Source organism: Rhinolophus hipposideros (genome assembly GCF_964194185.1).
Source record: "Rhinolophus hipposideros genome assembly, chromosome: 5".
In the NCBI taxonomy this organism is placed as follows: domain Eukaryota; kingdom Metazoa; phylum Chordata; class Mammalia; order Chiroptera; family Rhinolophidae; genus Rhinolophus; species Rhinolophus hipposideros.
The window spans coordinates 16,473,771-16,488,766 of record NC_138051.1 but is presented as its reverse complement, the minus strand read 5'-3'; positions in this window follow the sequence as shown (position 1 = coordinate 16,488,766).

The window sequence follows — 14,996 nt, the reverse complement described above, 5'->3', positions numbered from 1 at the left end:
TATAGATATGACCCCCAAAATAAGATAAATTATATTTGAGCAATGATGAAAGGGTAAGAGATGGTGTAATTGAGTTAATATCCTAATTCACCATAGAAAAAAGTCAATAGCTCCTGAATTAAGCATTATATTGTACGTATTTGGAAATATGGAGGCATATTTGGAGAAGAAACAGTGAAAGAGTTCAAAGACATTGCTTGTTTCTGGGGAAAAGGATGAGGAGGATAAGGGGGATAAGGGACTGTTGTTTTGCTGATACGCTTTATAGTCACATTTGACTTTTTAACCAATTTGCATGTAATCTTTGATATCAAATGAAAAAAATTAAAACGAACAAACAGCCCAACAAACAATAAAACCCCCAAAGCCACCACAGAGCCCTGACTGCGACTACACCGATTCACCGCCCATCTATGTGCCCTGCTCCGCTCCTGGTGGCCAGCCATCCCTCCATGGGCTCTGTCCTTTCTCTGACTCCCCATCCGTTGCCTATAAGATAGGGATCTTCCGGTTTCCTCAAAGTCTGAACAAGAAGAGCTGATCACGTGAGGGTTGGAAACGCCCATTAGAGATCACTCTTCGCATGTTCCGTTTTACTGGTCAAGCCTGATGGTGAGGGAGTGGCGGGCCCAAAGGCACTGCTCATTAGTTTCAGCATCTGAATTGGATCTTAGATCTGACTCCACGATGGGTGTTCTTTCCACTGCTAAAAGTGCTCCCTCCTGTGAGTTTATTCTGGTCCAGGTGCACAGGTGCCTCCATGCAGCCAATTCTCTCCGTGTCCTGCTTTTCCAACTGCCCTCTTACCCGTGCAGTTTTGAGCTTTACTGGAACTGCCTTCCAGGTTGTTTGGGACGTTGGAAAGTCCTGTGCAATTTACCCTGCCCTCTGCTTCCCTCTGCTGGTGACATATGGTCTTTGCTGTTCACCGTTCAGTTTCGGGCCCCAACAGCCACTAAAACACGTTACTTTTGGCGCTTTTGACGCTACCTCTCAGTGAAGAAAATCCTTTGTTTTAGGGCATCATTGTGCCCTCTAACCTAGGCCAATCCGTGACCAGTCCTATCTGTTCCAGGCGCTTGCTTGCTACTTAAACTGTGATTCTTGAGCGGACAGTGTAGACATTAGAAGGGAGCTTGTCAGAAATGCAGAATGTCGGACCTACTCTATATTTACTAAATCAGAATCTGCAATCCCGCTAGATCCACAAATAATTCACATGCACATACCAGTTTGAGAAACGCTGCTCTAGTTCTAACTCAACTACACTTCAGGAAAAAGTTGAGATCGATCTTATCTACTTGGTAATTATCTCTGATCACTCTAGTACCTGCTTCAGTCCTGTCACCTGGTAATGATGAATTCTGGCCTAGATGCTTTTTTTCTGCTTCATTTGTGCCAGGCTGGCTGCCTACAATAAGAGAGAGCAAGAAATAGCATACATGGAATTCTAAATTTTAAAAAAATCCACTAAATTAAAATTAACTCAATCCACTAATTTAAATGGTGGAAAGGCACAGCACATGAATTGTGTGACAGCCTTTTAATCTTTCTGTATATTTTTCCCTTTGCCTCCCACAGTTGTTAATAGAAATGTCATGTTTTGGTTTTGAAGCTAGACTAAAATGATTCTATATGTTTTTAACAGATCTATTTTGTTTGTAATTTATAAAATCTCTATATAATTGCAATGAGCATGTAGGAAATATTAGTCTGTGGGTGTTTCAGAATGCTAGAAGGGGAATATCTTACTACTTGAAATGTCCCCTACCTTCTCCTGCACAACTTTGTTCTCAGTCATTTAGTCAGCAAAGGTTTACTGAGCACCCATTATGACCAGGCACTGTGTTAAGTGCTGAGAAAGAATTCAGGGCAGACATGGTTTCTTTTTTTTAAAAAAAATATATATATTTAAAAAAATTCTATTGGGGAATATTGTGTTTCCCCAGGGCCTGTCAGCTCCAAGTCATTGTCCTTCAATCTAGTTGTGGAGGGCGCAGCTCAGCTCCAAGTCCAGTCGCTGTTTTCAGTTTTAGTTGCAGGGGGCGCAGTCTACCATCCCATGTGGGAATTGAACCCGCAACCTTATTGTTGAGAACTCTTGCTCTAACCAACTGAGCTATCCGGTAGCCCCAAACATAGTTCTTGCTTTCATTGATTTTCCAGTCTAGTGGAGAAGACCACTATTAAACAAATTATGATTTAATCACAGTTGTATTAAGTGCCTAAAGATAAAGTGTAGGGTGATGGAAGATCAGGCTGGCTTCCATAAAAAAATGACACAACGGAAATTAGAATTGGTAGAGGAGTGAGGATAGGTGAGCACTTAACAGCTGAAATTAAAAGGAAGGGAGACCACTGTTTGGGTGCCATCAAAATCAATAACAGTATTTCTAATGGAATAGAAATGTTTTCCCCATAGGCAGATACATACGGGATCTCACACTTTTACTTATTGGAAGAGATAATAAATACGGTAAAATATGTGATTTTCTTTAGATGTTCCAGATGTTTTTTTCCAGTGAGATTTCTCTTTGTGCCTTTCTTACGTCTGCTGTTTTGTGTTTCTGTGTACAAGAAAAAAAAAATGTTTCTATTATGACTGGTGGCAAAACTCAGCCAGGCTGATGTCTGCCTTTGCTGTAACTGTCACTTCAATAGGGTGTTTATTGTGTGTGGGGAGTAGGGGCTTACAGAATGAATAGAACTAGGTGAGGTTTACAAAGAAAACCAGGGACAGAGAAAGTGGTTATATATCGAGTGAGTTTAAAATGTCCTATTTTCTGCAGAGACCCATATAACAAACTAAACTCTGAGAACCATGTTCACAGGCTCATGAAAAGCTTGGAGCTGGAAAAAACCTCCAGAATTGATTGGCCTATTTCTCATTCCATCCTTGCTCTGTTTGGGCATAGGAACTTAGAATACCCTGGTGAAGAAGGAGAGAAAGGGAAGTGAGAGGGAGAGAATCATGTTTAAAATGACAGCTTTAAATGTGAAGAAACTGAGTAAACTTAAGTGGAAGTAAAGGCTCAAGAGCTAAAACAGCATCAGTTTTGGAAGAATAAGGAAATGTAAACTTTTGTACATCTCAGTCTCAATACATAATATGTGAAATTCATACCTGCTTTGTCTCTAAACAGAGCATCTTATGAACCACAGGTCTCCCCAAGAGCACTTCTATGTGTGGAATTTCCCAAAACAAAATCTCTCCAAAGGTAATCAATGTTTACCCTCAGAAATGTGAAGGCTGGCAAGTCCTCACTGGCTGTCCCTTTGTTAAACAAACAAACAAACAAACAAACAAACAAACAAACAAACACTCCTCCTTTGGCATTGGCCAGCTTTGTAGTACCTGAAGCTGATATTTGTTAAATGCATATGGCATGCCTGGTACTATGTAACTCAGAGAGCCAGCTATAAATACAAGTATAAATGTGGTACAGCTCTGCCCAGGAAGAGCTTACATACTTGTCGAAGAACTAAGACATATACATATCAAGTAAATAATTAAGACATGGGATAGGGTATAATGAAGTCTCATTGTGGTACAACTGAATAATAATATTTGTTAAGCACCTACTATGTACCAGCTTCTGTACTAATACTCTCTGTTTATTACCTCATTTATCCTGACAACAATCCCATGGGGTCGGAGCAATTATTATCTCCATTTGCAGAAGAGGAAATGGAGACACAGAAGATTTAACACCATCACCACTAGTTCAGACTAAGTGGCTGAACTAGCATTAAAACATGCAACCTGGTTCCAGTGTTCCACCTCTACCCTCTGAGATTTTACTGTGTTAGAAGGGAGGAGTTAGAAGGGTTAGAAGGGAGGAGAACGTGGGCCAACAAAGGGGTGGTTTATTGCAAAAAGCAGAATTTGAGCTGGGTCCAGAAATACGACTAGACAGGTGTGAATTGCCAGAAGCAGAGTCTGGAAGGGCGTCTAGTTAGTGGAATAGCATGAATATGGCGTGATTGAGGCACAGTGAGTGCAGGGCCCAGTGAGGAGACACCCACTTGGAGGCCAGTGTGTTTCCGGTGGAAAGTGAAGGGGCTCTGGGATTTCAAGTTCTAGCTCAGTCACTTACTCGCATAATCAACTTCCCTGAGCCTCAGTTTCTTCATCTGTCTGTTGGGAGGAAATCAATACTCTCATTACAGGATTGTTAGTAACAGAGATATTACACACATAGTCTGTAGTACAGAAACTGTCACATTGTAGGTGCCCAATAAAAGGAAGCTATTATATTACTTTAAAAGCTGTGTTAGGAGAAGTGGGAACTCAGAAAAGTCAGGGAGATGAGCCCAGATTGTGCAAGGCCTTGTCAACAGACATGTCATGGCAGCAACTTGGGAAGTGAAATCATAGCCTTTAGGCCAGCGTTTTTCAAACAGGGTTCTGGCCCATTAATGGACAGTGATCAGTATACATAGTGAGCAACAACAGGTTTGTTTTATTTACTTTTTAATGAAAACAGAGCTGAAATTAAAATTTCAGGGTGCATCAGGGGGCCACAAAGTATTATTTCATGATTCTCTTGATTCAGTTTATGTATATTTCTGTATATTGCACATATGTGTGTGCAGGTTCATGATATAAAAATTAGTTTGTACTGATGGGTTGAGGTTAAAAAAACAAGGTGGAAAAGCCATGTTTTTTGTTGTGTTTTCCTCTACTAATTCCAGATGTCCTGGTAGGTAACGTGCCAACAGGACTCACTGCAATTTTGAAATGCACGACACTGTAGTAAATGTAGATTATAAACCATGGCGGAGCGAGACTGTGTGGGGAGTTTATCTTGGCTTTACTCGGTGAGGCGGCAGAGACACGAAACAGCAGCCCGTGCCAAAAACAGGAGGGGAAAGGCATCGCTTTGCAAGAGCCACACTTTGCTGCTTTTGACCTCAGGAAGCCATGTGGTAAAACTTGTTCTAAACCTGGCTAACAATGTTTACAAGTCTTTTGGAAAATTGTGTCCGTTCAAAACTTCCTCAAGAGAAAAATAAATAATCATTCTTATAGTAGAAATACTATTTTGGATTTTATTACATGGAAAGAAATTTTCCCAAAGCGTGTTTTGTCCCCCACCAGCAGTACCCTTTAATTTAACCATTTGATATGTTGTTGTGTCTGCAGAATTTCCTCGTTCTTAGGGGGCAAAAGCTGGTTCTTCTTGAATTGTTGTCAATAGCAACAATGAAAGAAAAAAGAAAAGGAGGGGTGGATGGTTGGAGCAAGGGAATGTAAAAGATGTGTAATAATTGCCAGTTAATAATGTCAACTTAAAAAGAATCTTGTGTTAAATGGTTCCGTAAGTCAGATTCCCCTTTCACTCCAAATGGAAACAGCCACAGTTCACATCTAACTTCTCTAAAGACTGCAGGGACTGCCAGGACCCTTGCCCATTATTTATAGATGCTTAATTTACCACTTTTATCTTTTCAGTATGTAAAGTCTGCATTGTCCAATTTGTTAATTACTAGCACTTGAAATGTGGCAAATCCAAATCAAGATGTGGATTTCAAAGACAGTATACAAAACAGATATAACATACCTTATTAATAATTTTAAAAAATATTGATTACATTTACCTAATATTTTAGGCATATTGAGTTAAATATCTTATTACTCTGATTAGCATATTGCTAAAATTAATTTTACCTGTTTCTTGTTAGCTTTTTAATGTGACTACTGGAAAATTTAAAATTCTATTTGTAGCTTACAATATATTTCTATCAGACAGAACTTATCTGTCTGATAATACTGAAGATGAGGGCGTTGATAAACTTTATTGTTCGGCGTCCCCTAATTGACAAAGTTGAATAATTACTGCTATGTCCCGGGCTGGTGAACATGACATGGGCCATTCCCCTGCACTTGAATGTGAAGTTCATTCTCTACTTACCGAGTCTGAGCCTCTTAATGCTCCCTGCCAGAAGCTCATCCCTTCAGCTCAAAGTCAGTGGGACGTCTCATTTTCTTGGCTGGCTGTATGCCAGGCTGTCTGTCTGCTGCTGTCTTGCACTGTCTCTCAGCCTCCAAAGTCAGGGTTACCTTGTTCCCCTGCAGATCATTATAAGACAGTCCGTGGGGAGCTTTTGGTTCTAAAGGCTTGGCGAAAGGCCTGCGAGTCTTTAGAAATAGTTCCAGAAGCCCCAGGTGAGCAGTGTAATTGGGGTAAAAATGGAAAGATGTTCTATCACCCATCCAAATTCTATCCACAGCCATCTGACACACCCTCCGTACATCACACACCCCCGTGGCGTGACTTAAAAAGTTCACATCATACATGCTGGTTGTCTTACATATTTTGAGTAAACTCTTCAGATGCCCAACCAAATCCTGGGTTATGAGTTCCTTTGAATGATGAATACAGCAGAAGATGTAAAAATAATGCGTTATTTTACTAACCAGAGTGGCTATTTTACTGATCAGATTGCCTACCTGTGTCAAATCATTTTTTCCTTTTTTTTTTAGAATTTAAACCATATGAAACTCTCATCATATGTACTTAATCATTCTATTATTCATTTATTTGTTTATTCATTAATATAGCATTTACTATGCAGTAGACCTGCAGAGTACCCAAATGAGACATGTTCCTTCCCCACAAAGTACTCTTGCAAGCCACATATACAAATAGATACAATGTGCTTAATGTGAATCTCTACTTGGGGTTATCAACAGAGTGCATTTTGGCATTTAGAGGGAAAAGAACCTTTGCTTTAGGATGACCAAGAAAAGCCTTTAAAGATGGGGGTATAATTTGGACTAAACTTTCACAGATCAAAAAGAGTGTTCAAGAAAACAAGAAGAGGATAGTGGGTTGATAATTGGACTAGACTATGATGTTCGTGCATGGGGAAGCAGGAGCTGAGGTCAGGAAGGAAGATGGAGATTAGATTAAATTCAATTTTTTTTGGAGAATTTTCCAGATTACTTTATTTAAAAAAAAAAATTATTTAGTTTTTCAGTTACAGTTGGCACTCAATATTATTTTATAAAAGTTTCAGGAGTACAGCATAGTAGTTAGATGTTTATATAATTTATGCAATGATCCTTCCGATCAGTCTAATACCCACCTGGCACTATACATATTTGTTGCAACATTATTGACTATATTCTCTATGCTGTACTTTACATCCCTGCGACTATTTTATAACTACTGATTTGTATTTCTTAATCTCTTCATCTTTTTCACCCAGTCCCCAAACCTCTTCCCCTCTGGCAACCATCAGTTTATTCTCTGTATCTATGAGTCTGTTACTCTTTTGTTTATTTATTTGTTTATTATTTATTTTGTTCTTTAGATTCCATATATGTGTGAGATAATATGGTATTTGTCTTTCTCTGTTTGAATTATTTCACTTAGCGTAATACCCTCTAGGTCCATCCAGGTTGTCGCAAATGGTAAGATTTCATTCTTTTTCATGGCCAAGTAATATTCCATTGTATATATATGTATCACTTCTTTATCCAATCATCTATTGATGGGCTCTCGGAATGCTTGCATATCTTGGCTATTGTAAATAGTGCTGCAATGAACATAGGGTGCATATATTTTTTCAAGCTAGTGTTGGGATTTCTTCAGCTAAATACCCAGAAGTGGAATTGCTGAATCATACAGTAGGTCTATTTTTAAGCCTTTGAGGAACCTCCATACTGTTTTCCATAGTGGCTGCACCAATCTGCAATCCCACCAAGAGTGCACAAGGATTCCCTTTTCTCTGCATCCTCTCCAACACTTGTTTGTTGATTTATTAATAATGGCAGTTCTGACAGGTGTGAGGTGGTATCTCATGGTGACTTTAATTTGCATTTCTCTGATGATTAGTGAGGTTGAGCATCTTTTCATATGTTTATTGGCTATGTACATGTCTTTTTTTGAGAAATGTCTATTCAGGTCTTTGCCCATTTTTTAATTAGATTGTTTGATTTTTTTTTTAAATGTTGAGTTGTAGGTATAAGTTCTTTATAAAGTTTGGATATTAACCCCTTATCAGATGTATGATTAGTGAACATCTTCTCCTATTCAGTAGGCTGTCTTTTTGTTTTGTGGTGGTTTCCTTTGCTGTCAAAAACTTTATGGTTTGATGTAATCCCATTTGTTTATTTTTTCTTTTGTTTTCCTTGCCCGAGGAGATATATCAGTAAAAATATTACTAAGGGTAATGTCTGAGAGTTTACTACCTATGTTTTATTCTATAGGAGTTTTATGGTGTCACATTTTACATGTAAGTCTTTAATCCATTTAGAGATTATTCTTGTATATGGAATAATCCAGTTTCATTTTTTTGCATCTTTCTGTTCAGTTTTCCCAGCACCATTTATTGAATAGACTGTCTTTACCCCAATGTATAATCTTGCTTCCATGAATTCGTGTTCTTATAAAGCTACCTTTCAGTGGAAGGTAAAGACCTAAACAAACAAATAAATATCTAAACAAATATATATCTGAAGTTGATAAAAGCTGAGAAGAAAATAAAACAAAGTAAGGAACAAGAACAACAGAGATGGGTGGAGTGCTATTTTATGTATGATGGTCAGGGATGGCCTCGGATAAGATGGTATTTGACTATTTGCCTCTGTTAGAAGAATGACATATTTATATGCATAGACATTGAAAGACCTTCAAGATCCAGTGCTTATTGAAAGTAGCAAGTTGTATAATCTCTTTATGTTACAAAAGTGTGTGTGTGTACCCTTCTATGCATTTATTGTGTTGTTTCTAGTACGCACACAAAATACAGACACACAAAACAACACAATAACTGTATAGAAGGGTACACACACACACACACACACACACACACACACACACTCTCCAAACTCTTAACCCTTGTTATCTCTGGGGTTGTGTTTGATTGCATAGGCTGTGATAGGAAGGAGGGTGACAATTTAATGCCTTGCCATTTTTCTTTAAGTAAAGGCAACATAAGATACTGAAAAGACACAGTAACATTTGGGAAAAATGATAAATTTAGTAGAAGAAGACAATGATAAAACATATAAAAATAGTTTTTTAAACCAAGCACTTGGGTGCTATGAACGTAAAGAAAAATATCAGGAGGCTTGAAAAAGCAGAGAAAAAGTACAAGTGAATGATGGCATGAGCCCCAGAAGGAAGCACAGTTTGGAACCACAGTTTATTCTCTGGCAACCCCCACCCACTTGTGGTGAGGCCTCTGGCCACCTAACCTTTCCAGGGGTCAGTTTCCTCACCTGTAAAATGGGACAACTACTCAGAATAGCTGTGAGGAACACGTGAGTTAATTCCCGTGTAGTGTTCAGAACCTCATTTGGCACATAGTTAAGTGCTTAATGAATGTTAGCTATTAAAAGGGTCCTCAGCTCCCCTAAGTTAGGGATGGCTTCAGACAAGGTAGGCAGCCCACCAGCAGAAAGTGGGACCCTTTCACTTGTTCTTTGACATCTCAGGACTTCCCAAATATCTGTGAAGATTGAGAAATATAGGTTTGGTAGTAAAGCAGAGTACAAAGGACCGACGGATGTATGGTTTAGGGGTCAGGGAACAAGCGAGGGACCCAACAGAGTTCCATACACTGGACTCAGATCTTAATAGCCTTCACCTTTGTTAGCTGAAAAATAAACAGGTCTCCAGATTCCCGCTGGGGTGCTATTTGAATTTATAGAGAGAGGGAGAACTAATAGACAGGCACTCTTTCCTTTGCTGACATTTGCCTTAGTAAACTGTACTATGGGTCATCAGAAAATCAAGGGGTTTAGTTGTTTTTCCTAGCTAGGAAGTGTGAGCTTGCACATCTCAAAGTGAGTAATTAACTTTAAAATAAATTACTAGACATTTTTAAGTTCCCAGAAAACAACTTGCAAAACTCTGTCAATTGGACTCCTTTCATTGCAAATGGCAGGTGTGGGTGACACATTTAATTTTGCTGAAGGCAAATGTGAAGGGACCCTGCCTGAACTTCTGCTGAAGGAGAGGAAACCCAGAATTTCCCAATATGCCACTGGACACCCCTTTTTTTATTGCTTCCCTAATACAACCTCTCCATTTTCTTTCCAGAATAATTTTGCCAAGTAAGCCGAGGTATAGAATGAGCCTGCCAGGGTCACGGTGCATTAGAGCTTTGAGACAATGCCAGGTACATTCACAGGACACTCAGTCCTGCTCTGACCTACCACATCCTTGCATGGAGTACGGAAGTGGTCACACACCATTTGTCAAGCTGACCTCAACAGGGTTTCTTCCACACTTTAACATTTCTCTTCTGTCTTCTTTCTACTCATGTTCCCTCTTCCTTCATTCAATTTTTGTCTCCATTCTCTACTCCCTGTTCTGAGCATTTCCTGTATTATTTCCCATCTTGTTGTCTATGGAACACACTTACTAACATTGTGTCTGCAATTCTACGTTTATTTTAATATCCTCCCATGTGCTCAAAACAGATATATCTAGAGACATGACTCACATGAAAACAGTTGTCATTTACCAAGCTAGAGCAGGCTTAGTCAGATAGCCATTTCCCCATGAAACCTTACTGACAATTCTATTTAAAATGCTTCATAGCATCTTTGAGAAATAACGTCTTTGGGGGATGAGCTGTAATTTATTGGGAGAAATGCTTAAGTACTCTCATGATAAGGGATCAAGCAAGATTTGTCTCTGTTCCTGAGTGTTTAAGAATTTAGGCATAATAGCAGTAACAATGTGGATGGGTGGCCCCAGAGTTAAAGTGCTTCTGAAGATTCAGGGGAATTTCTTTGGAGGTTTCTTGGCTAATGACTGTTGTGACAGATGCTTATATATTCTGTTCTTGACACTGAAGTTTGCACAGGCGGCATAGTCAGGTTATTGAACAGGGAGAAAAAAGTTGTACCTTTATGAAACTCATTTATTTCCCTTATCAGGATTGGTTCATTGTTTGTCAACTCCAAATATTAGTGAGGCTGTAAGGAAATAATCTTGTCTCTAATTAGATGAAATTGGAGGCTGATTGCTGCAGCCATAAATGATCTTTGAGGTGTTACTAATTCAGCTAAATCTCAGATGCCTGATTTGTGTAGTCTGTTAATGATATTATTCTAGTAATGAAGGGTTGGGGAGGTTGGGGATGATTAAGAAAATTGGCTTTGCTCACAACCTAGTGATAACTTTAGAGGGAATGAAAAACAATAGCAACTTCCAAAGTCAAGATGGGTCCAGGTCCAGCAGTGAACTATTCCTTAGCTCCCACCCAAGATTCGAGTCATTAAGTGCTCAGTTACTTGAGGATGAAATAAATGACTAATTAGTGCTGTTAGGGCTCACTTCTTGTCTAGCAGTTCAACTGACTGGTTCCTGCCCTGTCCTGGGTCCCTGCCAGATGCAAATATAGGTTAGCTGGTATGCCATCCTCACAGGTGTCCCAGATTGTCTCTTTTGGGGAGCAGTGGTAAGAGAGAGGCAAAAACAAGCTCCATGTGGGGTCCCCACATCTCTGGCATCAATAACCTAAGCTACAGGGTTTTGCTATTCTATATCACCTCCACACTGTGTTCAAACTTGGTTTTCTTGGCCTTCATTCAATGAAATTGGCCATCCAAAGAAGTTGTGAAGGAAATGAGCAAATGTATTCTTAAAATCTGTTACTTTGATTTGTGTAATATCCCCCGTATTCATTTTTTTTCCATAAGGATGCTGACTTTCTAGAATGGAGACATTCTTTATTATCAGGGCAGCTGAAAGAAACTGAAAGAAACTGAGAAAGGGATTTGTACTTACGTGGAAGGTAATAAAGGTCAGGAAGTTCAAGGACGCTGCACGGACCGAAGATGCCACGCTTTCCTCTGATACACCAGGCAGACTCCCTCAAGGCGAGTGACAGAAGAGTATGAGGAGACACATTGGGTTCCATGTACTCAGAGCCCAGTCCAGTGGGTCAATTCTGGGGCAGCCACAGATGTAAAAGGGCTCTTCAAGGCTCTGGCCAGAGCAGTCTCAGACTTTCGAATTGTGGACCTGACAACAATTTTAGGAGCAGATGAGTGTCTGCGAATAACCAGGGCTTGGTCCTTAAAATTAATTCTGAAGCCTCCATTTGGCAACTCCAAAATACTGAACTCTTATCAATGCCACTGTGATACTTTATGTGTGCCTCTATGCTTTTAAAAAAATGTTTCTCAAAAGAGTGCTGGTTTTAATAAAGTTTATTTTAAAACAAAAGTATTGGCCATATCTGCTGGATAATAGAAAAACTTCATCTACATTCTGAGGAGGATCATGAATGGTCTTTAAACTTATACACAAATGGCGTAAGAGATGTTACCTGTCCAAAGAATGACCAGTGGTTTTTTTTCACCTTCCAGTGCACTTTAATCAAAATTCCATCATCAGAAGAGTTCTTATAGTATCCACTGTTAGGAGGGTCCTGTCAACTTGGCCCTACAAATGGAATTTCTACTTCAAACATGTATGAAAAATAAGTAATGTCAAATTTAGTTTTATAAATTTCCCCACTTAATTACTTTACATTCAAAATATATAACTACTTCTGTCCAGTAAATTAAACAGCCTGGCATCACTAAGAAATATCAGCTGGATGACATTCGTTTTCTGGAAAAGTTGTGGGAGAAATAGTTGATAGAGACAGTCAAATGCTTACAGGAATCAACATGAACTAAAAACTAGTACACTCCTCACAGTGGGGTGAGACATCAAAAAATGGGAGACTTCTACTCAGGCATTAAATCTGAGAGGACAAAAGTAGGATTTAAGAAGACATGTCTTGTTAGAAATGACCCAGAGTGTTTTTTCACAATGAAGGCTGCCTGGTAATGAGGTAAGACCTGGCTGCCTTCTACTTACTTACCTGCCCTTCGCTTTTGGGAAAAATGTGGCCTCAACTCAGATCCCATAGTTACAGTATTGCCGCATCCTAAATCAACAAGACAATGCCAATATTGAGACTTCCTAGGAATGAGCCTTCCTAGCGCAGTGAGACCACAGCATCCCATCAAAAGGGTGGTCATCAGTGTATCCTTCAGATTGATTTATGACCGAAAGGGGGAAGTATGGATGATAAAAAAAGGGGTTTTATGGAAAGTAAGCTCTGAGGGTGATCTGATCATAAATTCCTAAGTGGGCAGGTCATGGTGGATAGTCACACCCCAGGCCTATAACTTCTTTAGTGAAAGGTTTTAAACCAGCCCTGCCCGTTGTTTCTTGAGCATTTAGGTTAACACACCTTTGAAATGCCAGAAGTAATACCCCTTGAAAGTGATATGAACCCTCAAGATAGCACATCATCTTGTTAACGGTCCTGTAATCCAATCCCCATTTTGCTTTCTCCAATCTTCCTTATGACCCCTCCTGAATTTTAAATGCATAAAAGAAGCTGTAAAAGTTCTCTGGAGCATTTGAGATCTTACTCCCTGACATATGTCATCAGTTTAGCTCAAATAAACTCTTATAAAAATTCAAAAAAAAGAAGACATGCTTTTGCAGATTGGATCTTGTTTGAATGACCTAAATGTCAAAGAGTAACATGATTTTGTACCTGCTTAAAAATGAACAAGATCCACTTCCAGAATACATTAAGTAAAAAAAAAAAAAAAAAACACAAGGTACTAAAATTGTATACAATATGCTACCTTTTGTGTATAACGAGGGCAGAAAATGAGAATATATATTTGATTTGCTTGTATTTGCGCAAAGAAACCCTGGAAGGATAAACAAGAAACTAATAAAAGTGGAGAGGTTGGGGACAGGGGTGGGAGCATGACTTTTCAGAGTATACTTTTATATCGCTTTGATTTTTAAGCCCTGTAAATGTATTACTTATTTTAAAAAGTGAAACGACAAAAACATGATTAGATGTTTTTTGGAAAACTTCAGCTCAAATGGAATATTTGCTGGGAAAACGCAAAGCATGACATGTTAACATCAGTACAGTATTGTGATGTAGTAGAAAGGTCAGTGACCTGAGAAAAAGGAGAATGGGCTCAGGTCTCAGTGTTAGTTTTGCCACAAATTACTTGTGACATTTAACACTGGATCAACAAATGGGCTTAATGCGTGATGCCAGTCATATTTATGATGAAATATGAAGAAGCTGCCTGGAGTATTCTATTGAGAAAGATTTTAAGGCCAGGTTTAGGTTTTGTAGAAAAGATTATTTTACTTGGTTAGTGATCTCTGCCATGGGTGTAAGATGGGAGAGTGACAGCATATATACCTTTTTTCTGTTTTTCCTGTTGCCAAAAAATGGGTTCTTGGTGTACACCACAGGAAAGAATTCAAGACACACCAAATAAGCCAAGCAAGTGGTGAATTTATTAAAAGGAGGAGGATAGTACACTCCCAAGGTGGTGGGAGTGACCAGGAAAAGAGCAACTGCACCCAAGAACAAAGGGGCTTAGGAATTTATTACCCTCAAAACGAGGGCGCGAAAGACTGGAGCATTATAGGCGTTTCTAGGTGGGTCCTCACTGACCACTCCTTCCAGTCCGAGACGTAGGATTCTTCCGGCTTTATTTGGCTCTTGTCTATTTGGCTCTTGTTGGAACTGTCATGGTTGTAAAGGGGGTGGAGATTTTCCCTGCTCACAATGCTATTAATAATATTATGATCTATTATAATTACCATGTTTCCCCCAAAATAAGACCTAGCTGGCCAACCAGCTCTAATGCGTCTTTTGGAGCAAAAATTAATATAAGCCCCAGTCTTATTTTACTATAAGACCGGGTATAACATAATATGATATATATTATATATAACATATATATATTATAATATGTATAATATAATATAAGACCCGGTCTTATATTAATTTTTGCTCCAAAAGATGCATTAGAGCTGATTGGCCAGCTAGGTCTCATTTTCTGGGAAACAGTGTAGTTAAAGTTCACCTGAGGGACAAGATGGTGTCCTGGGTCTGCTCTGGGCCTCTGAAATCTAGTTCTGGCTGGTCTGGTAGCTGCACCTTTTCTTAAGAATGATCTCATCTCCTCCCTCCTCCCTCCTTTG